This window comes from Sinohyriopsis cumingii, chromosome 15 (genome assembly GCF_028554795.1).
Source record: "Sinohyriopsis cumingii isolate HCF-2022 chromosome 15, ASM2855479v2, whole genome shotgun sequence".
Taxonomy (NCBI): domain Eukaryota; kingdom Metazoa; phylum Mollusca; class Bivalvia; order Unionida; family Unionidae; genus Sinohyriopsis; species Sinohyriopsis cumingii.
In genome coordinates, this window is record NC_142975.1 from 78,129,336 (window position 1) to 78,152,234 (window position 22,899).

Below are 22,899 nucleotides of genomic sequence, written 5' to 3' on the forward strand. Positions count from 1 at the left end.
GTTTCCAATACATAGGAATTAAAATATACATGTCCAAAATTTACATAAATATACATCTGTGTAAATATGTACATATTTCCATTTACTACCTATAACACACAATACGAATTAGTAATAATAGCGGACGGAATTAACAGCATGAATATAAATAAATAAATTTAGGAAAATAAAGCCTTCCAAAATGTTAAAAATGATAAGCGTTTAAAGGAAAATATGTGAATTGTTTTGATTGTTTTCAAATAATCTAAGATAAAAGATAATGGTAAAAAATCATAACAATTTAGGGCCAAACATTTTTAATCTTAACCACATTCATATGATATTCGGACTATTAGCTGCTTATGGTCAGATCTCATTTCAAATTTTTTGTTATCAGTTAGTCGAGAACAATTTTGAATGCTGACCTTTGGAACACATAGTATCAGTAGTAAATCCTTGACACATTTGTTTTCAACATGAGCTTCAAGAAGTCTAGAACAGCCAAAATGTTAATATACGCTGCAGCTATGGAGTTTCAAAGAAAAGAGCGTACAAAGTAACATGAATGCATATATGTATATTAATGTCTTGCACAATAGTTTTATCTTCAAAGGGTAAAAATGACAAGGAAGTAATTTTCTCTAAAAGTTTATTACAGAATTGTGTTTTGGTAGGTAAGAGAAATGACATTACAAATCATGAAACTTTAGTACAAACCTTTTCCTAGATCAATCTAAAGTAACTATACATAATGCTTTATCAAGGAAACCACTTTTCTGTAGAATGACCTTGACTTCTAAATAAACAGGCGTCTAACCACAGTGTAAGGCATCATGCTAAAATGTTATCTATATATACTCTTATCATGCAAAGATCATATTTCAATGACCTTTACCTTTCACATTATGACTCTTGTCCACATTGTTTGGCAACTGCAGATGGTGGACATCTTGTTCTATTGAGCTAGACCATTTTGCTTCTTTCACAGAGTGACAATGACTTTTAAGCCAGATATCAATAAGGCTAATCCTTTTATTAAGTGCTAGTCATCAACAAATTATGCTAAATGGACCAATCAAGTTTTTCTTTACACCTTAAATTAGTAACAGTCATATGGCTAGACAATCAGATGTCATCATAACACAACATACTCCACATTATGGCAGGAATATAAAGAACTACACAAATTTATAAAATTGACAGAATACAGGCACTATCGTTCAAAACCACCAAATGGCTTTACCACTGGCCAGACATGTTCAAAACATCAAACATATCTTTTTTCAGTTTCACTAAATAGGCCCTACCATGAAAACATGTGACAACATTACCTGGAGAATAGTAGTGATATGAAATAAGTACTTATCAGGCAAGCCATTCAAATATAAGAGGCTATTCCACTATGATCGTTTCTTTGCAATTGGTAAAACTAGCAGATGTTAAAATCCTTATAACAAAAATCTCTTGCAGGAAAACAAATGCACAATACAAGAAAGATAACATTTATAAAATGAGAAAATGAATCATTATCCTTTCAATTGTATGCAGTTATGACTTGATGCAACAGTGCGTAATTTTGCTACACTATATGGTAATTGGATACCCTATGCCGTTACCATGTTGGCTTATAGAGTTGGTAGACTGATTGTCGTAATTTCCATGCAAGATATGATACAGATATATAGCTGTCTTTGAACTAACCAGTCTACTAGACGAATCTAATCCACTGACCATTTGGATTGACTATATACAAATATGTTTATGACAGTCACCCAAATAATATGTACTGTAACCTTCAAATAATCTGGTCAGACCTCAGTACATTTAACTCTTGAGCAGTTCAGCTTCAGCTCAGTTATACAATTCTGGAAACAGATATATCCTAATACGTTCCTATTTGTACACCCATAATAGGAATTTGGGGTAGGCCAATTCTAAATGTATTCTGAAAAATAAATTTGGCATTTTCAAGTCATTTCCATGGAAAATGTTAAGAAGTTTTAGTATGATATATTTGTTCTTTTTATCGACAGTGTCTGTGTCAATTTATAACCCGTTTTCATGAAAACATGAAAGTAAAGTGATCATGAAGTACTGCAAATAAGAAAAATGGACATTTATACCTCAAATTTTATTGATGTGCAAACTTTCAAAAATATATACTAAATGGTTTTCAATTTATTCCCTTGAAATGTATGATAGACAGAAGAGTTGGTATAACACTTTGCTTTTTTGCAATAAATCACGCCATTTAATCTAATTTATGATTACTACCTGATATGAAGTACAAATGTCTCGACCTGAAAAAATGTTCGTGCTACAAACATACACTGCTGCTTTTACAGAAATATTTATTTAATAGTAAACATCTCAGATTAACAAATGAGCAATACAGAAACACACTACTGATCATGTAAACGATGTGGTATTTAAATTTCTTTCACAGTTAACAGTATATCCATGTCGGCAATACATGTCAAGTATATGCTTCATTACATTTGCTACAATCATTTCATTTCCGGATACAGCAATCATTACAGTTAAACACATCTTGTGTACTATGTGATAACTGGTATAGCAGTCATATAATTAAGGATACGCTTTTGCTTCTCGTTTCCTTTTCTCCACATGTCGAGATGCTTTTATTGCAGTAATATTCAATATGTGTATAAAATTAAGCAAACCAAAACATAAATGTACCCTGAAATGATATGGTGTCAACCCCAGTTATGACCTTGTATTGCTCGAGTCTAGTGTTTCCAAATGCCCATAATACTCTCAAGAACCTGCAAATACTGCCCCATTTACGTTATGAAGAAAACATGGCAGTGAAAGACGTAAGAGAGACCTTAAAAGTGCCACAAACTAAACGAACAGTCATCAATTGTTACGTGTACATATGCTGTCACATCTCCTGCATCCCTATCCATTGATGGAGTGGAATGTATAGACCAAACGAAATAGAGATCTGTTCTCAAAAGATTTCAGGTACAATGATTTGTCAACATGCACATCTGATGATGATGATGAATAAGATCTGTACCAAGTTTCACAATAACCCAACAAGCCCTGCACCTGTAGTTGCATTCATAAAAACATGGCATACACTATATCCAGTATGGAGTCTAAAAATGTCACCAATTTACGTAAAAACTTGATAGAGAATAAAGATTCATATATGCTCATCTTTTGACTGTAACAATTATATGTACAAGTTTGGCACATAATAAAAAATACTTGGTGCATAACCACTAATAAGATTGTCTCATACAGTGCTTGCTGACAACAAAAATGGCTACCAACTCCCACAAACATTACTGGAGCACAGTCACGTGTTGATATGCTCATGTTCATGATGATATGCTAAAGAACCTCAAAGAGACATGCTGTAGTGGCAGAAGCTTTTTAGCATTCCAATATAAGCCCAAGTTTCAGCAAGATCACCTATTCTGCCAAAGCAGGGATAAAATGAATTTCAACACGGCTAGCAGAACATCCCTATTGCATTTCCAATGCTCCTTGTTTTCATTTCAAATCCAACATATATAATAGAAGCATTTCATTGAGGAAAAAAAAAACATGTTAATGCGGGATCCATTAATGAGGATATAGCAGTGTCTTTTAGAATTATCACCATGCTAGCTGGATAATCTGTAGTATTCCTTATTGATGAGCTGGAGTCATTTACTCTTGATTTGTGTCTTTGACCACCTCTTTAGGCACATTTTCTTATCCAGCAGGCTCTCTTTTTGGCGGAATCCTGGAAGAAGTCCTTTAATGAGCAGGTTGCCGAATGCTGTTTTGATAGTGGGTACATCTACTTAAATCCATTGAATTTTGTTTGAAATAGATCTATGTACAACTTCAGTTAGATTTTTCAATGTGCAATAACTTTCATATGTAGTATGTTAAGTCCTAGAATAAGATAAGGATATGATATGTACATACTTAACTATTATTGAACTACACATATGATGATACAATTGTTAATACATATTTGCAGCCTTTATAGGAATAAAAGTAATTAATAAGTCACTTTCGTTTCTCAGGCAATAATTGGGGGTGTGGGGTTGCGTTTGGTCTACATGCATTATATTCATGGAATATCATCAATATAAGTGGTCGATTGTGTGTTGGGAGGTTCGTATTGAAATAAGATGATTTGCTTCTACACCCGTGTGGAACTGAAGGTGAATACGTGAATAGGTCCACTCATAGCCAAGGAGAGAGATTTTTAGTTATGCACATGTATCATGAATATACCATATACATTAACTGAATTTGGAAAGATATTGACATTTGTTTAACTGGGAATATGATTCTTGCTAAATGCATCTTCTTGCAAATTACGCAGTAATTGCACCGCAGTATTTTGAATACTTGTTATTGGTGAAATTCAGTAATTTGTTTAAAATATACATTTATCAAGGTTTATTTTTGTTGAAAGTGAAAATCTGATAAAATATTATATGAGTTGCCATCTAGTTTATAACTTGTAACTTAGTGTTTAAATGTACTAGTCATAATGTCAGGAATTGTAATTCTTACTTATACAAACTCTTTTTGTAGCATCATCATTCTCTTTATCAGCGTCATCGTTCTGCCTTTCCTGATATATATCTGAAATATTCAAACAATTCTCCACTTCTATTCATAATTTACTTTTTAAATATTAGCTCTGATTAAGATTTTTAATACATTACATAGCAAACAAGACAACCGAGAACAATCACTTATGTTACAAACCTGCCAACTTTCCAAAATGAGAAATCAGGAAATCTCCCACTTTGAAACATAAAAAATCATGAGATTCTTCTCTCATGACCTTAGACTTTAAAAACATCTTTGCAACATAATTAGCATAAACATATCTACATGCACTGATATTTTGTTTATACTGGTTATTGTTGCATTCATTATGATAAAGTAAAGTTACTTATAAGGCTGCGTTTTGTTCAGAAGTGACACTGTTGCAGATTGTTCCCTCTCAAGAAATGCTTTCAAACTGTTGTTCAAAACAGCAACCAAGCCGCCGAGATTTAACAATCAAAAGTGTTTTCAAAGTGTTATCGCTAAGTGATGCTCTAATACGGAAAGTAAGCAGCTTTCAGTTTGCTGCCTCTCCTTGCTAAGAAAGGTTATTGAAACAGGAAATAACTTTGAGTCAGTTTGGCTGCTTTCATCTATAGCAAATGAAAAAGGTTCATTTCTTAAAGCCATTACAACTTTTCTTTTTCTCTATAACCCATTTCCCTGATGATAGCTGCAGTTTTTGTTCTAGCACAGCCATACCTCTTTGCTATTTCAATATCAGGAAACATTGTCTGAAATAATGTACCAGCGTGATCGCTTCTGCTTATGGGCAAGTTGTGTTTAAAAAGGAATGGCGAGAACAAGCATTCCACATTAATAACGCTGTCATCGTATGCTCTAAAAGTGAAATCTCTTTTATTACTTTCTACACAATGTACATTATACATGATTTTCGTTGTATTAATGTGTTTCCATATATCACTCTTACTGCCATGAGAGATCGATAAATCACACCGGCATATGCTACAAAATGCGCCAAAATACATTTCTTCAATTCTATTATACATGTGAACTCTTGTGTATATCCTGTTTTGAAAACTAATATATTTGCCATTTCGCAGGATATATTTCTACAAAATTTAACAATATGGTCGATGTTAAACAGATAACTCTCCATTGGTATTTTTAATGCAACCGAGTATCCAGTTCCGTCGCACAGTATATAAAGGGATGCACACTCTACGCTCAGGCATGGAAACGGACTGCGAATGTATGATTGTCGATGAAAATGAAAAATTGTGCAAACTTATAGTCCCGGAGGGAGAGTTTGGGAACCTCACGCCTAAATCGGGAGAGTTGGCAGGTCTGCCATTATCCTTCATCAAATTAACATGGAGACTTTAATTTGCTGGGTTCTGATTCTACCTCCTTCCTGATGTTGTGCTTTTTCTTTTTCCCCATCTGCATGATAAGTCGATGATGACACAAAATGAAAAGAGATGTTCCAAACCTGGCCCTTGCGTATGATTTAAATACTTTACAAATCAGCTTCATGCTTATATGTTGTCAGTGGCTGAACATGGAGATGGAATAAAATAATCAAAATGGAATGTTACTCACCTTGCATTTACTAATTTGCAGAAGTCGAGAGGGACCTTGCAATTATTGTTTTATCATAGTGACACCTGCTACCAATGGCTGTCTGAGATGATATCCTATTTTAAAGAATAAAAGGGCAAATGACTAAGAATTATTCATGACTGCTGAAGATTATAGCAAATTGTATACAGCAAGTTGAGAATCTTCATATCTTGAATTAATATCGAACAAATATTGACACATCGATATAAAGCTTACTCGATTAATGTCAAGTTTCAAATATGAAGAAAAAGAAGCTGATCAAGAAACATAACAAAATATAACATGAAAGCATTTATATATGCAAATAAACTTCACCTCCTTGAACATTTCAATATGTTCAATTTGTTGAGGACGAGGGAGACAAGAGTTGTAATCTTCGGTTTTAACAACATTGTAAAGATATCAAATACAACAGAGCCAAATAGAAGGATTTTGCTTGGCATTCAAGATGCATTGGATTTGGCAATATTTTTGAAGTTCTGCATCTCGCCTAATTTAAAACAGATTTTATCACATCCAGAAATACATTTGCATTTATAATGGTTTAAAACATAAATATCACATTACCTCCTTTTGCACTTTCTAGTAAATTTTACACTTAAGTCTGGAATATAAAATGATGTACAATACACGCAACCATTCCGTCAATGGAATTGAGACTCTAAAGCAGGAGCCTCAAACACGTGGTCCATGAAGTGTTTTGGAGAACAATGCCTGACTATGGCTCTGGAATATTTCACATGTCTGACGACTAACAATAATGAAACGTACTGAATAATCGGAAAAAATTACCTTCTTTATTTCTTTCCCCTCGATTGCGAACCGATCCGGGTGAATCGTACAAATAAAAATGTTTAAAGATATATAAACTGGTCATAATACAATAAAAATAAATAGTAGGATTCCAAAACATGTACGTTTGTTTCTGCTTAATTATAGCTAAGAAACATCAATATGTTCAAGGATGTGATAACAATGAGAATGGAATTATTTTGGACTGAATTCCCAAGATATATATCAAAAGCACTAGTGTTACTATTAGTAATGGAATTAATGGTATTGGGTATTTCCCTCATAAAATTAAAATTGAATGAAATTATATTACTTTTAAGTTTCAAGTGATAATTACTGAAAATCGAAAAGTACACAAGGAGTCTTGTTTATGTTCTAAAACAAAATCAAGATCTTCACACTCGTATTATCCTTGAAGACTCTCTCTCTCTCTGTCTGTCTCTGTCTGTCTGTCTGTCTGTCTGTCTCTCTCTCTCTCTCTCTCTTTACCAAGCACTTCTGTACATTTGATGTACCTGCACTCACCAGCCCAAGCATCTTTCAATTCACATTTGGTATAATGCATACATCTCATCTTTTTTGCTTTATCGCTTACAAAAATTACTTCGAATCAAGGTAATGATTATCTCCACAAATTATTTTTTTTTAAATTATTGAATGGAGAAAATAAATCTTACAGTTGTTAAATTGTACAACAGACTTTGAAGCTTGGCAGATTATTTCCCTCAGATTTCATACATTTTTACTGACATTATGGTAGAATATAAACGCTTGATTTTATGCAAGAAACAAACAGACATGACACCATGTCAACTGCATCAAAGAAATGTTTCTGGTTTGAAATGATTGTTTACATACTACACATATGCTAGGTTAGTTTTACTTATCAATAGCGCAAGTGACACATACAATAATAACAGACCTGATGGTAAAATCGGCAGCGATTTTACACAAGTAGATACACAGAAATGTCGATCTTTCAAGTGAAACAAAAATACTTGGATATGTAACATGCATACTGGAATTTTTTTGGAGGATTTAACTGTTTTAATATAGTTAAATATGTGGATACACTGCTCATCTGGAGCATAAGTGCAGAATGAATACCATACATATAATAATGTACTTCATTTGTCACAGATACGTACTTGATATATTTTAACATTCAATGAAACCATCTTGAGAGCCCTTAACGCTTCTTCTTTTCACATCTACCGCCACAACTTCCCCTTTTTCTGAGTAATCCCCGTCCTTTTCTTTGGCCCACACTGGTGTCCTACTGGGTGGTAGGAGGCACTGCACATCCTTCTCATTTTTCTGAAAAAATATTTCTTGCCTGCATGAACTATACAAATAAAGCTATCATGCACTGTATGACCTGCAACTTCCAATGCTTTCATGGTAGTCACAGACTCACACACATCAATACGTATCTTACAATGCAGAATCCGAGTTGAATTTGTCCTTTGGGAGACGCACATTGCAGCTGGTGGGGTAGAGTGGACAAGACGATACACCCCCCATAATTAAGGGTGCTGGATGACTGAAACACAATGGCCTCTTGGCTGCATTATTTTACCAAACACAATATTGCATCATAATAGTGGAAATGAAAACATTCAATGTTTGTGCTATCAGCCGCAGCTGATAAGGTTAAGAATCTTTCAGATTAAAGTTACACCTATCCCTAATCCGTTTTTTAGTAGCCTTAACGAGAACAGAAATGACATTCATCCACATGCATCATCTTTTATGCAATCAAATATCATTTTATTTCAAAATTCATTCATACAAAATGGGTATTTATTTATAAGTAAACTGTGGTTCTTTTCACATAATCTTTAGTAATATGCCATTACTTAGATGCTGAATAAACACGGTCAAAGTAGATTTAATGTCGTATTAGATCTTCAAAAGTACTTTTCTTACAGATAATAAATTTAAAGATGCGAAAGAGAATGCAAACACGTCATATCAAATATTTCCCAGTATCAAATAATGTAAAGAAAGAAAAATACATTAGCCATGTTCCAATCATTATCTTCAATGTAAACAAAACAACATATGTTTACTTCATCTAATATGTAAAAAAGAAAACCATTCAATGTTACATGTGAATTATTTCTAAGCCTGCCTATTGGTAGGTGTACCTGCTTCTTACTTTCATCAATGAAGTTATTTTCCTTTAGAATACACGGGTACAAATATTTTCCGCACTTTTCAAATGCCAACTCAAGCTGCAATTGCAAAATGAAGTTATTTTCAGTCTTTATTTTCAAAATGCCCTATATATAAAAGATGAACTAAATACATATAATACTTATTTATTTAATCAATCTTCTCACCCAAGATGTGGACCCCATAAAGATTATGCAGCACAGTGTATGTAGAATAAATCCAAAATCCCATGCTAAAACTCCATTGGAAAGGTCATTTTAAAATTAAATGAAAACAATGAAACAGAAAATATAAAAAGAGATTTCGTCAGCAGTCCATACCTTATGCAAATATGAAAAACCATTTTTCTGATATGGAAATACCGAAAGAGCGAAATGAGAAGAACATTACTAATTTTCATATTAATTATAAGAACAGATGCAGGTAATGGACCTTACTCTGTTTGTTGATAAAGTCTTGATAGATTTGATTAAGCAAGGAAAGTTTTAATTGCAGTAAATTAATTTCCTTTCTTGCTGATAGAAGTACGGATGCTATCATGTGATTATCAGAGCACAAAGTAGACCAGAAATAAAAAGGTAGATATTTTGTGAAAGTGTACAAGAAAAGAAACAATGGCTAGACTTTGCATAAAAATTGCCATTTAAAATATTAAGGTACTTACAACATACAGGAATGGTGTGGAGTGTCTTCTTTATGGTGCTATTAACTTATGAGTGATACATGCAGATAGTATGAAAAAGTGAAGCAGAGTCATCAAGAGGTCAGATTTTGACCTGCACGAGTCAGCTACCTTGTGTCAATTGGGGAGTGTGTTTTTACTTTCCCCTTGAATCAAGTACCTGTAGGTGGGGTAGAGGAAGTTGGGAGAAGAAGTTATTTTATTTTGAGTTGAAATGTCTTTTTATCTGATGAACATATTCCCAAATGATATGGATATAATAATGTGCCATTTATAATGCAATATATTTTTCACAGTTATTGACAGATGGATATATATATATATATATATATATATATATATATATATATATATATATATATATATATATATATATATATATATATATATATATATATACTGAGTAATAATTGAGTTAATGGGCAATATATATATATATATATATATATATATATATATATATATATATATATATATATATATATATATATATATATATATATATAAAGAGAGAGACAGACAGAGAGATAGTCGCAGAGGGAGAGAGAGAGACAGAGGCAGAGACAGAGAGACAGAGAGAGAAATAGATCTATATATAGATAGGTTTGTGGTAATATAGTCTTTGTAAGAGAAGTAAAACAGACATGTAACTTTAAGAATAAACCAAAGATTGGGATGGTTTATGGTCACCTAAATAATGAGCATTTACTTTGCATAAATGTTTTTACAATCCAGATGCCCACAACACATTCATAACCTTCTTTTACAGGTTGCATTTCAACGGCAGATACCTAAGTGACCTTGTGGGTGATATTTAAATGACTAAAATTACGAGCTTAATATTCTAGTGTTACAACGCCGTTTCAGCTGAATAAGTAAAAATACAACTTTTGTCTTCGAATGATACTCTATATGTTGAAGTTGCCAAATTGTGACATCTAAAAACAAATATTTCTGATAAAAATGCAAAAAATGACTCATATTTCGAAACTTTACATAGAATGCGAATTTTTCATAATATTTGGAAATACCTTATTTTAGGATATATTTCCTTTGGCCAGATCTGGTCAACTGTCAAGAAATAAAACATACTCATATTGTTCAGTGCATACCTATCTTTTGAATTTTCTGTACCGTGCGAACGTGTATCCGACCATTAGCATTTGGGGCCAGCTGTCATGAAGGAATATATGACTCAGGGTACTAATTCAGTTCCCGTAGTAAACCTATGCAAACACCATGATATTAAAATTTATAATACCTTAAAATGTTTGAGTGCTCATGATCAAACATACATTTATCATTATATATGAAATCTTGATGTCAGCTTCCGCGTTGAGGAAAAGATATGAGCCGTGGCATTTTCCTTACCTGTACGTGTTTTAAACATGTTCTTTCAATTCCGCACCAATGAGTCAGGTGGTAGTTTTAGTAATGAATGTACCGATCTCAAGACGGTTAAAAAACTGAAATTCCATCAATAAAACAATGCCTCTATTTTTGTTCATTTTCAACTAGAATAAGCTTTCAAAAGATTATTTTGCCTAAAAACATAACTTTCATTATTAACCAATCGTGGTCAATCAAACCCATATATAATGGGACTGGTTCCTGTTTTCCTAACATTAGTACCGTGTACATTAGAGCCAACAGCGTGTGATTTAATATTAACAAATTGGTGAGTTTATAGCATTGTTTGCGCTCATACATCAATATCGTTATGTATCAGTATGTATAAGTATATAGTAATGCTTTAAGTTGTTGTTGTTGTGGGGTTTAACGCCATTTTTCAGAACAGGATAGGCTATACTTGGCGACCAGTATTAATGGTGGAGAAAGAATCCGGGAAAACCCCGGAAAGAACCACCTTGTCCACGAGAAGCTACTATCAAGCTTTCTCACATACCCACATTGGTCGTATCCGAGACTCGAACCCACGCAGAGAGAGGTGAGATGGCAGTGATCCGTAACGGCCACACTGGGCCCCATGTCAACGAATAGAGTGGATATATGGTCTGGCATTCCATAAAAGTGGCGTCGTATGACAGGCTTTGTACAGGGCATAATTTCTATACCAAATTTTGTACGCTACGCGAAGTTTAACTTGATATAGAAGCTTTTAGTCTTGAGTAAGTTCGCGCGAGATGGGAGCTAGTGTCCTGTTTTGTAGTAATATATAGTAATTGTACGAGTCTGAGGCAAAGTGTAAGCAGCGACAAGAGCCCCTGTGAACCAATTTTGTATCTCATTAACATTAAATGTAATTCTGAAACCTGAGAAAAGCAGTACTTACTAAATGTGATTTCCAAAAATTTCAAAAGGAAAAGTTGTAAGTTTGATAATGCTTTAATGAAAGGTGCACGATGCGTACAACTAGTTACAAAATTCTGTACTTGCTGTTGTACAACAATATGCGGAAACCGACTTGAGATTTCTCAGGATGAAGGTCAAATACCACTGAGATAAATGATCGGGTACTTTATGAAACATTAATACTAGAAATAAGATTTCTTTAGCCATATACAAAAAGTAGATTTTTTTCAACAAGAACGGTTAATGGAGGAAATTAAGGAATTAGAAAAAAATAGCGAAACATGACCAAATTTACTAGAACTGAACAGGTAAAAGGAATAGCTGATGGAATAGAGGAGGAAAAAATGAAAGGAGTTATGGTCCGTTCTATAGCGAAAAGGGTTGCGTATTAACAAATTAAAAGTATTTCTGCACTCCTAGAAAATAAATTATATCAGTAAAGTGATGAGAATGAAGGACACGGGCATTTAAGAAGAAATAAAGGGTAGTTTTGGAGAAGTTGTACAAATGCAGAAAAGTAGAATATATCAATTCAGCTGAATGCTTAATAATACGAATATTGATATCCCAAAACTACATAACTTGGAGAAACTATCATTAGATGGAAATATATATCTTGTGTGGAAACATCACTTGATAAAATTAGAAGAAAAGCTGTAAATGATTTCGATTTGGAAGGTTTGAAAATGATATATCTATTTGCATTCATAAAAAACATTTATGATCACCTGGAGTAAACGACTTGAAACTACATTTTAGAAGCATTTCTTGTCATAGTAGCACTGATTTCCACTTGTTTGGGGTAAACTACCTAAAGAAAAATGAAACTTCTTGTTGAGTTTTTGGAAGGATGGATTTGATACATTTGCTAAGTTTTAGATATGCCCTTTTGGAACAATCCCAAACTTGAGTGATAAATACAATGATTTTAAGCCCAAATATCTCTGAAGAATTGTGCGACGTAAATAAATGAATATCAATAAAGCATGGTGTCTTCAGAGAATGTTATGATACATATATCAGGTAAAGATATATAAGTTTGCTATAACTCTCTTCCAGTGAATAATGTATACTAAAGTGTTTGGTCTTTTCTCACTTTGTCAACTCAGATAAACCTTTGCAACAACTCTCTCTCTTTCTCTCTTTGTCTTGATTTATGTATTTAGATATTGATACTGTTGTTCAAACTTTAAAAAGTGTGCATCCAGGGCCCCTTCCCATGAACTTCTAGCTATGTTTCTGGGATAATATAAACTATTATGAAGCAGAAAACAAAAAATATTATATGTAGCATATTGGAACCAGAACCGCATTGCAAACGATAATGGTCAAGCTTGAAATCATTCTTTTCCAAACTGTCTTTTGGTGTCGAGGTTATTTATTTAAGAAACAATTCTGGACAGCCTTCAGGCCGTTCTTATTATCAATATTAATATAATACTTTCCGCTAACGGTGCTAAATAAGAAGTTAACATAATCTGAGACTTTGCCTCACTGACAGCTCACGTTCGAAAGAAGAGGTCGACCTGGTGGAATTTTGAAAGGGACCGATGAAGGTTAAAGAACCTTTGGGTATTTTCATCCAGTTGAAAATATACGTAAATTTTGAGTTCTTGTATGGAGTTCGATTACTTGCCTGCTTCTTACTAACAGATACAATATTAACCCAAACGATTCACAATTTCGGTTATATCTTTGCTCCTTGTTCGATTCTTACGACTCTATTGCATTAAACAAAGAAACAAAAAGAAAACTCAGCCCAATAAGCTTACTAAAGTTAATATAAAATTGCTATAAATTACAAAGTGAACGTTTAAGAGTAACTTACATTATTGTGAACCTAGTCCTAAATAATCCTCAATATTATATCACAAGTCAAAAAGATAAGAATGTGTTGCTGTACCAATAGTCTTGAATGTGCGGATATAAAATAATCTTGAATGCACGGAAATGCCAAGTCTTGAATGTAATGATATAATGCTGATAAAGTCCATAATTTATTGTTAAATTATTTTTCACGGAGTGCCTTTTGCTAAAGAGTCCTGGTCATAAAGTCTGAAAAACCAAAGACAACAATAATTCAGAAATCCTCTTTAGATATATTCTATTTTTTCTGAGTTTAGAGTTGGTTTACTTTTTTTCTTATAAATTTGTCAATCTATTAAATATATTTTTCTACATCTTTCGTTCCATATTCTCCCACTGAATGCGAAGTTAGGATATTTAGTCTGGGAAGGAATTGTATGAATTGGTAAAACAATTTAATCAAATACCCCGAGGATTTCATAATTTCAAATGTTGCTGTCTTGGCTTCAGCGCTGACCACTGACCATTTTAGTCCAGTTTATGTTCTTATATACTAACATATTAACTGAAAAGGTCATCCGTAGTTTATTTCTAAAGACTGATATTAAATTTCAATGTAATGTTTTAAAAACAGTTGGGAAACATGAATATACACGCAAATAGAACAATAAAAAAACAGTGAGAAAAATACTTATCTTTTTTCGTTCCCAGGCTAAAATATCCTTGAAATATATATCCATTTTGGGAAATAGGTCACTTTTTCACTAGAAAAATGAACACTTTCCTCAACTTAATGCCAAGTCGATGCTTAGCCAAACCGATCGGCAACCTTTTTCTTGCAAAATGAATCTCTTTTCCACGACCATTTATTCCACAATCATTGAAAAACATTATTTTGAGGGAAAGAATAGTCTCCATTTTAGCAAAGAATGATTGCTTGAGAACACTAAATGTTTCCCTTTTAGCCCCGTAGAATATATCTCCATCAACGCCCGAACTTGGCAGCGTGCTGCATTTAGGATCGGTTCGCATGGTTGGGGGATCTAAAAATATAATATTTGATTAATTGTTAATTAGTCAAATATCCTATGGAAAATTGCATGCAAAGAAAGCAGATAGGTTTTAACTAAGCAAGGGTCTGAATGAAAAGAACAGAAATAGCGAGCCTTTAAAAAAATGAGGATGAACAAATCAAAGAAGTAAACATAACTAAAGTTAAGATGACCCTTATCCATACACTCATGGTCAGTTAATGCTACCATCCGTTATTCATACGTCCGATCGGCTAAATACATTCTTAAATGAATATGCCGAAGAAAGAAATAAAACCTAGTAATGTTTTTTTTTTTAAAAAAAGCAATGATTTTCTTCCATACTTTTCATACCCTGCCACCATTTTCTAGTTAAGTGTGGCTCTGTGTTTTTCTTGGGTTTGTTTTATCCCCCGATGGAACTTGCAGGGATATAGAAATCCCACGTGCCTTTGTATGTCTGAATACGAAACTTTGTAAGGGATCTTAAATGAATTTCATAGGTTATACAATAAGTCTTCATGTCCATTCTTTGAACGGATTAAGAGAACGTTTCGTGTGCTTCAGACAGGAATGTATACCATAGGCCAAGCTAAGAATTGACGGTCAAAGGTTATATGTATAATATTCGCGTCCAGCAAGTCAATGTGTCGCGTACGTGAACCGAGCTGATACCCCAAAGGTCAAGATCAGAATTGAATGACTAAAAGTAACTTTAGAATGAATGAAAGTAATTGAATGAAACTGACTGGGTGCAATTGTATATCTCAACAGGACGATATGCCATATATATTAGCTAGTTAAATGCCTCATTGAACAATATCACAAATGACGGTCAGATAGCACATGATTGGGGGGATCTGACACTCTTCTGATCACTATTTAATTTGTAAGATGGGGTTGTTGGGGTTATGTAAAGTACCGTAAGAGAAAACGGAATCACCCAATATACATGGTCAGCCATTCTTTACGATGTAAAGGATCAGTATTCATGTTAGTAACATAATACAAAAGTCTTTGCTTATGTGTACCTTATTTTTTATTAATTGCTGTTTCACATCATATATATATAGGAATTTCCCTGCTGTCTAGCATGTTAGAGTCGATGCAATGATCTAAAGGGATTCGTTTTCTGTTAGTCTCATACTGACGTTTTCTGATGATAGAAGTAGAGTATTCTTTTTAAAATTGACAACTGCGATTCTTTCAAATTATATAAGAAAACTAATTTAATAACTTACTTATATATCTAATTTAAATATTAAATTATCTCTCTTATTGACGAATATTGCTTTATATACAAATATATCTGCACAGAAAATAAATATAGGGAGGTATTAATCGCCATGCCTACATCCCTTGCGTATGTAAAACCATGAAGAGATGCAATTATTTACTGTACCACATGCTTTGATATGATTATAAAAGTTGGTATCCATTTTATCATCTAGTCTTTAAGATGTTATAAAAGAAATATATGACATCCTTGATATAGAACGAAGCACCTGAATCGAAGGCTTTCTCAATGTTAGTAATATCATTATTTGGAATTGTGTCTTTTGCGATCTTAAACATTACATACAGAAGAGGTAAAGACCCGTTCAAGAGTGAAATGAACTGAAAATGGCGAAAAAGTTGCAATGTATTTCTCTTCCCTTGATAAAAGAACGTGTATTATCAAGTTAATGCATGTGTTATTAACGGATTATAGTCCGAGACATCAATTCCAGATAAAAGTTTACAAGAAATCGTGGATTATACGAAGTTAGGTTATATTAGTTTAAATAAACTTTCTAATAACATTAATGTGGATATTCCAAAGCTAGATAACATACGGAAGCTATCTTAAGAAGGGCATATGTCTTATCGGGAAGCAATACAGCATTTGAAGCATATGACGGACAATAACATTCTTGGTTTAGATGGTTCTAATGCTATGTCTTCTAAAGATTTTCTTTTTCTTCCTTGTAGGGTTGTTTTATGCTGTTTTCTTTTTATATCCAATACTTATTTTTCTAATAGAGGGGAATGTTCATCGACACTGAATGAGGGAATAATTACTTTTATACCGAAAGCATAGAAACATAAAGTTATATGTGAAGCTGAGGAGAGAAATAACATTAAATAACTTTTAATAGGTAATGGGGTCAAAAGGCGCTCACATAAACGAGGATCAAACAGATGCATTTATTTTTAAACGTGATATAGTGGTGAAAATATTGAAACCTTTCATAGCAATTTTCTCCTGCATATCCTTAACCCTTCCTATTTCCTGTTCAGTTTTAGAGAATAATCACAAGTTTCAAAATCTATGCATAATGTTTAATTTCGACTAAGAACTGTGCGTCCATTATAACGTGCTTAATATTCCTAAATGGAACAAAGGAAAACGATTTATCACTTTCTCTAATAATAGTTTTTTAAAACATAAGGTATCCTTTATCACAAACGATATTTGACGTTTATTGTGTGAATAATTAAGTGCGTATTATATAATTGTTCTGCAATATCCTGTACAGTTTATTTGTCAGGGATTGGTAAATTTTTCGAAATGGAATTATCAAACCACAAAAAATCTTTTTCTATTGATAAAGTTTAAAATTCACAGTTAATAATCACCATAAAATGATCTTTTATATACTCATGTTAAGTCAAAGCTTCCTGTGCATCCAATAATAAATGTTCTGATATAAAATATAGAACCGAGCATGTATTAAGTGGGTAGCTTATCTCCATGTCTACCTGTAAGCATCAATATATATATTTCACTCAAAGTTTCAAACAGATCATATTCATGACATATGTTTTACTTTGGAATTATTTAATATTAAACTAATTTTATTTATCTATCCAGAATTTCCTGCTAAAAATAATTTTTATTATGTAGATTACAATTTCGTAAATATTTTCAAATTAATTAAAAATTTAATTACTTATGTCAGAGATTATGTTTGCTTTTCCGTAAAGCTACTTTTATGAGCTTAATTTTAACAATTATTTTATTCGTTTCAAACAGAAGACACTTCTTCTTGAGTGAGATCTAAGTAACAGAGTGGGACGCAAACATGGACCCACATGGGCAGGTAATTATATCTTTAAGTTACGATCAGTACAAATTATCTCAAGGCTAATAACTACATGAAAAGTACATGAAAGATAATTATTGAGAAAACCTGGACCAAATATGTGTTCTCCCATAAAACAGACGGCATCATTCAACCTCAGCATGTTCTTATGGTTAAGAGTATAGATCGAAATGACCACAATATAATAATCTTTAATTAGCAAAATGTTGTGCCGTTTTAATAGATGAAAACGATGTAGTATATGTGGTTTGTGGTTTGTAATGTATGTGTTTGGGTTTATTTCAATACGGAGTTTTCAATGCATATGTGTCGTGATCCTAACTTCACTACGGTGGTAAAAGAGAGTGTATCTTCGATTCGAGGCTTTTGACTCACTGAAGCACTTTCTTGAACCTTTTCAGAAATGTACTCCATTCATGTGATATATCTAATTTCATTTGCGACGTTATTTACTTTAATAAAGCACGCACACAAAATATAAATGCATTTACTTACGCTCCTAGCATGATATTAACATGATGAACCTTGTCAAAATGTTTGCGTATTACGACATTTGTTTTGACTTCACGGGTGTCTACATGTGAAATATGCTTTAGCAAAATAATATAATATACAGCAACATTAATAGCACCTAGAAAACACAAGTTTATATGAAACATTACGAAAGTAATTTAATTTAGCCTTCCTGATGCTTTACCTATATTTGCCACAATGCTTGTTTGGAGAAAGTTTATATTAAATTCATGAAGAATAACTTTTGAACAATAATAATAGTATTACTTGTAAAAAAAAATGTATAGATTTAGCTTTAGAGCTGTGTTTGTTTGTTTGTTGAATTCATTAGCACTGTGGACTTGCACAACATCAGTCCTGGAATGTACTGTTATTGGAACTTCAAAACTTGCTTGAATTATTCATAAGTTTTTTTTTTTTTGACGTTTAATTAATTTGGAGATAAAATCTTTGAAGTTACTGAGGTGACAGGAGAAGATTATTTATTTATTTATTTATTTATTGTTAATAGTAGCAGTAGTAGTAATAATAGTAGTAGTAGTACTTGTAATAGTAGTAGCAAACATTTCTATTATCTACGAATCAAGAAAATTAAATAGGTCAACATATGTTAAACATTAAGATTCTTTTAAAGACTAGTTACAAGAAACCTACCACACAATTATATAAATCGTGGGCTTTAAATGTAATTTCAGCCTGATATAGAAAGAACAGCCTCTACTCGTTCAGTTTTGTTCTGCATGTGCTACAAGCAATACAACAAACTGTTTCATATATTATCTCAAATAAGGTATCGGTATCATTGAAATTATTTATTTACTTATTGTAATGAATATTGGTCAAGATTGACGTACAACGATATCATTAATTATCTGTTTTTAATGTCATTTTATATCTTAGAATGCTGAAGTGTATAAATCTGGGTTTGATATTTTGTTAAATAGGGGATTTTTATGTGTATATGTTGTAATCCTGGAGTCCTCGGTTTTGACGCACTTAAGCATTTAATTTCAATTGTTCAGAAATGCACACCTTATACTTGCATAGTGATACCTCTCAATTCATTGAAGCATTAATTAGTTTAGGAATGAGTACATATGAAATGACTATGATATATTCCATCATACCTTTCGTGAACGTTACGTCTACACGAGTTTTATTAAAATGTATGAAACGTCTCTCAGTCGTGGGAAGAAACTATAATAATATCAGTACTCAAATGTAGAAATGAGCAGATCGATATATTGAACTATCGCCCCATAACATTAGCAAGCTGCGTTTACACAACCATGAACCGAATGATAAATTATCGACTCCTCTGTCACAATGAGTCCACAACATTTCTATCAGTGTGGATTCAGACAAGTCTAAGATATTATATTGTCAAAAGTGTTGTAGTTGTTGCTAGGTTGGTTCAGCACATTATAGGCTATACTTGGCGGCCAGTATATATGATGGAGGAAGAACTGGGAATAATCTCGGGATAAAACAGACAGACTCTTCTAGCATGCTTAAATAAATCACATATTCAAGTATATAATGTGCTTTAGATGTACTTTTAGACTGATTTGAAACAAGCAGTTCCTAACCTTTTATTATCATTCTGGAGATGCTAATAGCACCAATCGTGTTATGTGGGTGGATGTTTTGTGGGGTGGGTAATCAAAATAATCGGTCTAGCTAATCTGGAGCGATCAAAGTTTAATCAATTAACATTAGACCATGCTGTAATATTGATATACTGATGTGTGGGACCCTGTTAAACTTAGCAAGTGATATATCAAATAAATTTATTGATACATAGCCACAGAAATTGACCACACATACAATTACTCAATACAATTTAACAGAGACATTTTCTCTCAGACACCAATTCATTTGCAACTGACTTTAATGATTTCTGGATTTTACAAAATCATAGTGAATAATAAGATAAGGTATAGAACAAAATTTTACAGCGGAAATTTTAGTTAAGGTAAAAAGCAATTCATCTGCTACGCGTTAATAACCACGTACCATAAAACAACTCCTGCGGAAGATAAATATATCCGTCAATATTACTGTCTTGTGCACTTAGATCAGAATGAGTATCTGGATGAGATTCAAACTATTGTTCCATTCATCATGACTAACTGATTAATCCTATTATTTTACCGTGCGAACTGAGACCTGCAAAAAGAAAAGAAACAAGTGACATTTATGTACTTTTAATATTCAGGGAAAACATAAGAATTTCAGAGGAGAAACTGTGTGTAGCGCTAAATGCATGAAACGGCCACTTACTTTTAAGGTTTCCCACCTTTGTTAACTGAAACTAGAAATTTCAAGATATATACATAACATTGAGAAATGTCCTATCATCACCCAAGTGTGAAATATGAATCTCTTATGTCAACTTCACAGTGGGGTCAAGAAGCTAGAAATAATGTCGGGTGCTAAACCTTTCATTCTACTCACCAAGATATAGCAAGCAATATGCTATATGCATCATTATTTTTAAAACAATTCCACTGGTGTCATTCAAGATTAACAACAGTATGTTTATGTATAATTCCTTTGAAGTCTATTTGCTCCTGTGGAGTTAAATTACTTTTAAGAATGCATGTTTACTTATGCATTTGGTTATGTGTGTTTATATTGAAATGTGAATAATAGTTATAAAAATGGGGTAAAACCGTTGATAACTACAGAAAGAGCAAGACAATACATTATGGTCACCATTTTGTTCCTATATTTAGTAAGTCAAGTCGAAAATATGCTACTTTGTTATGATGTAAATAGTTCTCACATTGAGGTACAAAGCACAGTTACCTCCCTCTCCAACAAGCAGTACATACAACACAAAGTGATATATGGAAAAAGGAAGGAAATCAAATGAAGCTAATGAATAACAATTATTTAAATATACACGAAAAAAGTATAATAGATGTGACTAACTGCACTAATACTTTTTTATCCGTTTTCCTTAAGGTGGCAGGGTCCGGTTTTATGTTCAAATGTAAAGCAGCAATCAGCTACATAGCATACACATCATACAAATAAATCACACTAACTGGGTCAAATGAGTCCATACTTTTGAATACCCATATTAAATATTATCCACTTGACCAAAGAAGTCAACGGTAGTTCAAAACAGAAGTGTATGCACCCCAACCCCAAAATCCTACATGCAATTTTCATGTTCGAAGGTTATGTATGACAGCATGTGATGCTCACAGTGTATACACGCGCCCGTTTTCTAGATGACAGTTTTGCAAAACAGTGTGTACTAAAAAGACTGATGCAGCGAAATTTTTTATCATCAAAGTCGTTTATGAGATATTCTACTTGCCCCAAACACATGTGTTTACTGCTACGGGAGGCTAACTATTCTTCCTAGAGGACTATTGGTATTTCACAAAATACCGCAGAGTAACTATTTAAGATGTCCATACCTAACATCAAGGTCAAGAAGAACATAAGCCCAAAAGACCTATTTACAAATATAGACATAGTTTTAAACAGTAAACAATAATAGCTCATAAAATCACAACATAGCCTTCAGTTAAAAAATTTGCCAGGTGACAATTTACGAAACTGGACCCTGCCACCTTAATAATTTGGCTGAAATTGGTTTATGTCAAACGTTATCTAAATATGACAACTTTAGACATTATCTAGTAAATCGGTATAAAGGTAAACTTTTTGTGCGCTAAACTAAAAAATGTGATTACGCTTTTAGAAAAGTGACTAATTTGCGGCAAAAGGCACTGCATTATTTACATTGTGAATGATGACTGACTGCATTTCTTGAAAGATTTCAAATTGTTTGCAACCTACAATGCTTTTGGTCTTCGTTTACCACCATAGCATCAGGGCAGAATTAAAATTCCTTTACAATGTTTCATGAATGTCAAGAAGAGATTTGGAAAGTGAAAAGTTTCTATAAAAGATTCGAGCAAACTTAAATCATGCTATATGTCTGCGGCATGATGCCCCAGTGCTAGACATCACTATAAACTGCCACATTGCAGACATCGTAGCGATATGACTGAAAAATTGTTAAAGCTACGTTAAAAATCCAAATCACATCATATTTAAGTCTACTGCTTATTAACGTGACCTCTCCCATGTGCTAAAAAATCACCCTGAATTAGTCTAATGTACACAACCTTTAGCACCTATTATAGCTGGGAAAATGAATTTGCCCTACTAGACGATACCATCTTCTATCAGTGCATTTGATAAATTACGAAATAAATAAAATGTAAACAATTATCAGCTCTTTTATTACAATTTACCTCTTTGAAAACCATGAAATGAAAATGACCAAGCTGAGCTTGCATCTTTTTTTGTTGAGTGGTGC

The 22,899-nt window shown here is 32.9% G+C and overlaps 1 long non-coding RNA gene across 4 annotated transcripts; it reads right to left on the minus strand.

The window, feature by feature from the left end:
* Positions 1-600: 600 nt before the first annotated feature.
* Positions 601-10,110, minus strand: LOC149782131 (uncharacterized). 4 transcript variants are annotated; one of them, XR_016414236.1, is made up of 5 exons: positions 9,107-10,110; positions 6,946-8,262; positions 6,133-6,227; positions 4,528-4,599; positions 601-3,739 (listed from the first exon to the last, which is right to left on the minus strand). It is a non-coding gene; the product is annotated as an uncharacterized LOC149782131 (long non-coding RNA). The 4 variants fall into 4 exon arrangements; XR_016414237.1 differs by having other exon boundaries at positions 4,538-4,599; positions 9,096-10,110; XR_016414235.1 differs by having other exon boundaries at positions 9,096-10,110.
* Between the last annotated feature and the right edge of the window lie 12,789 nt (positions 10,111-22,899).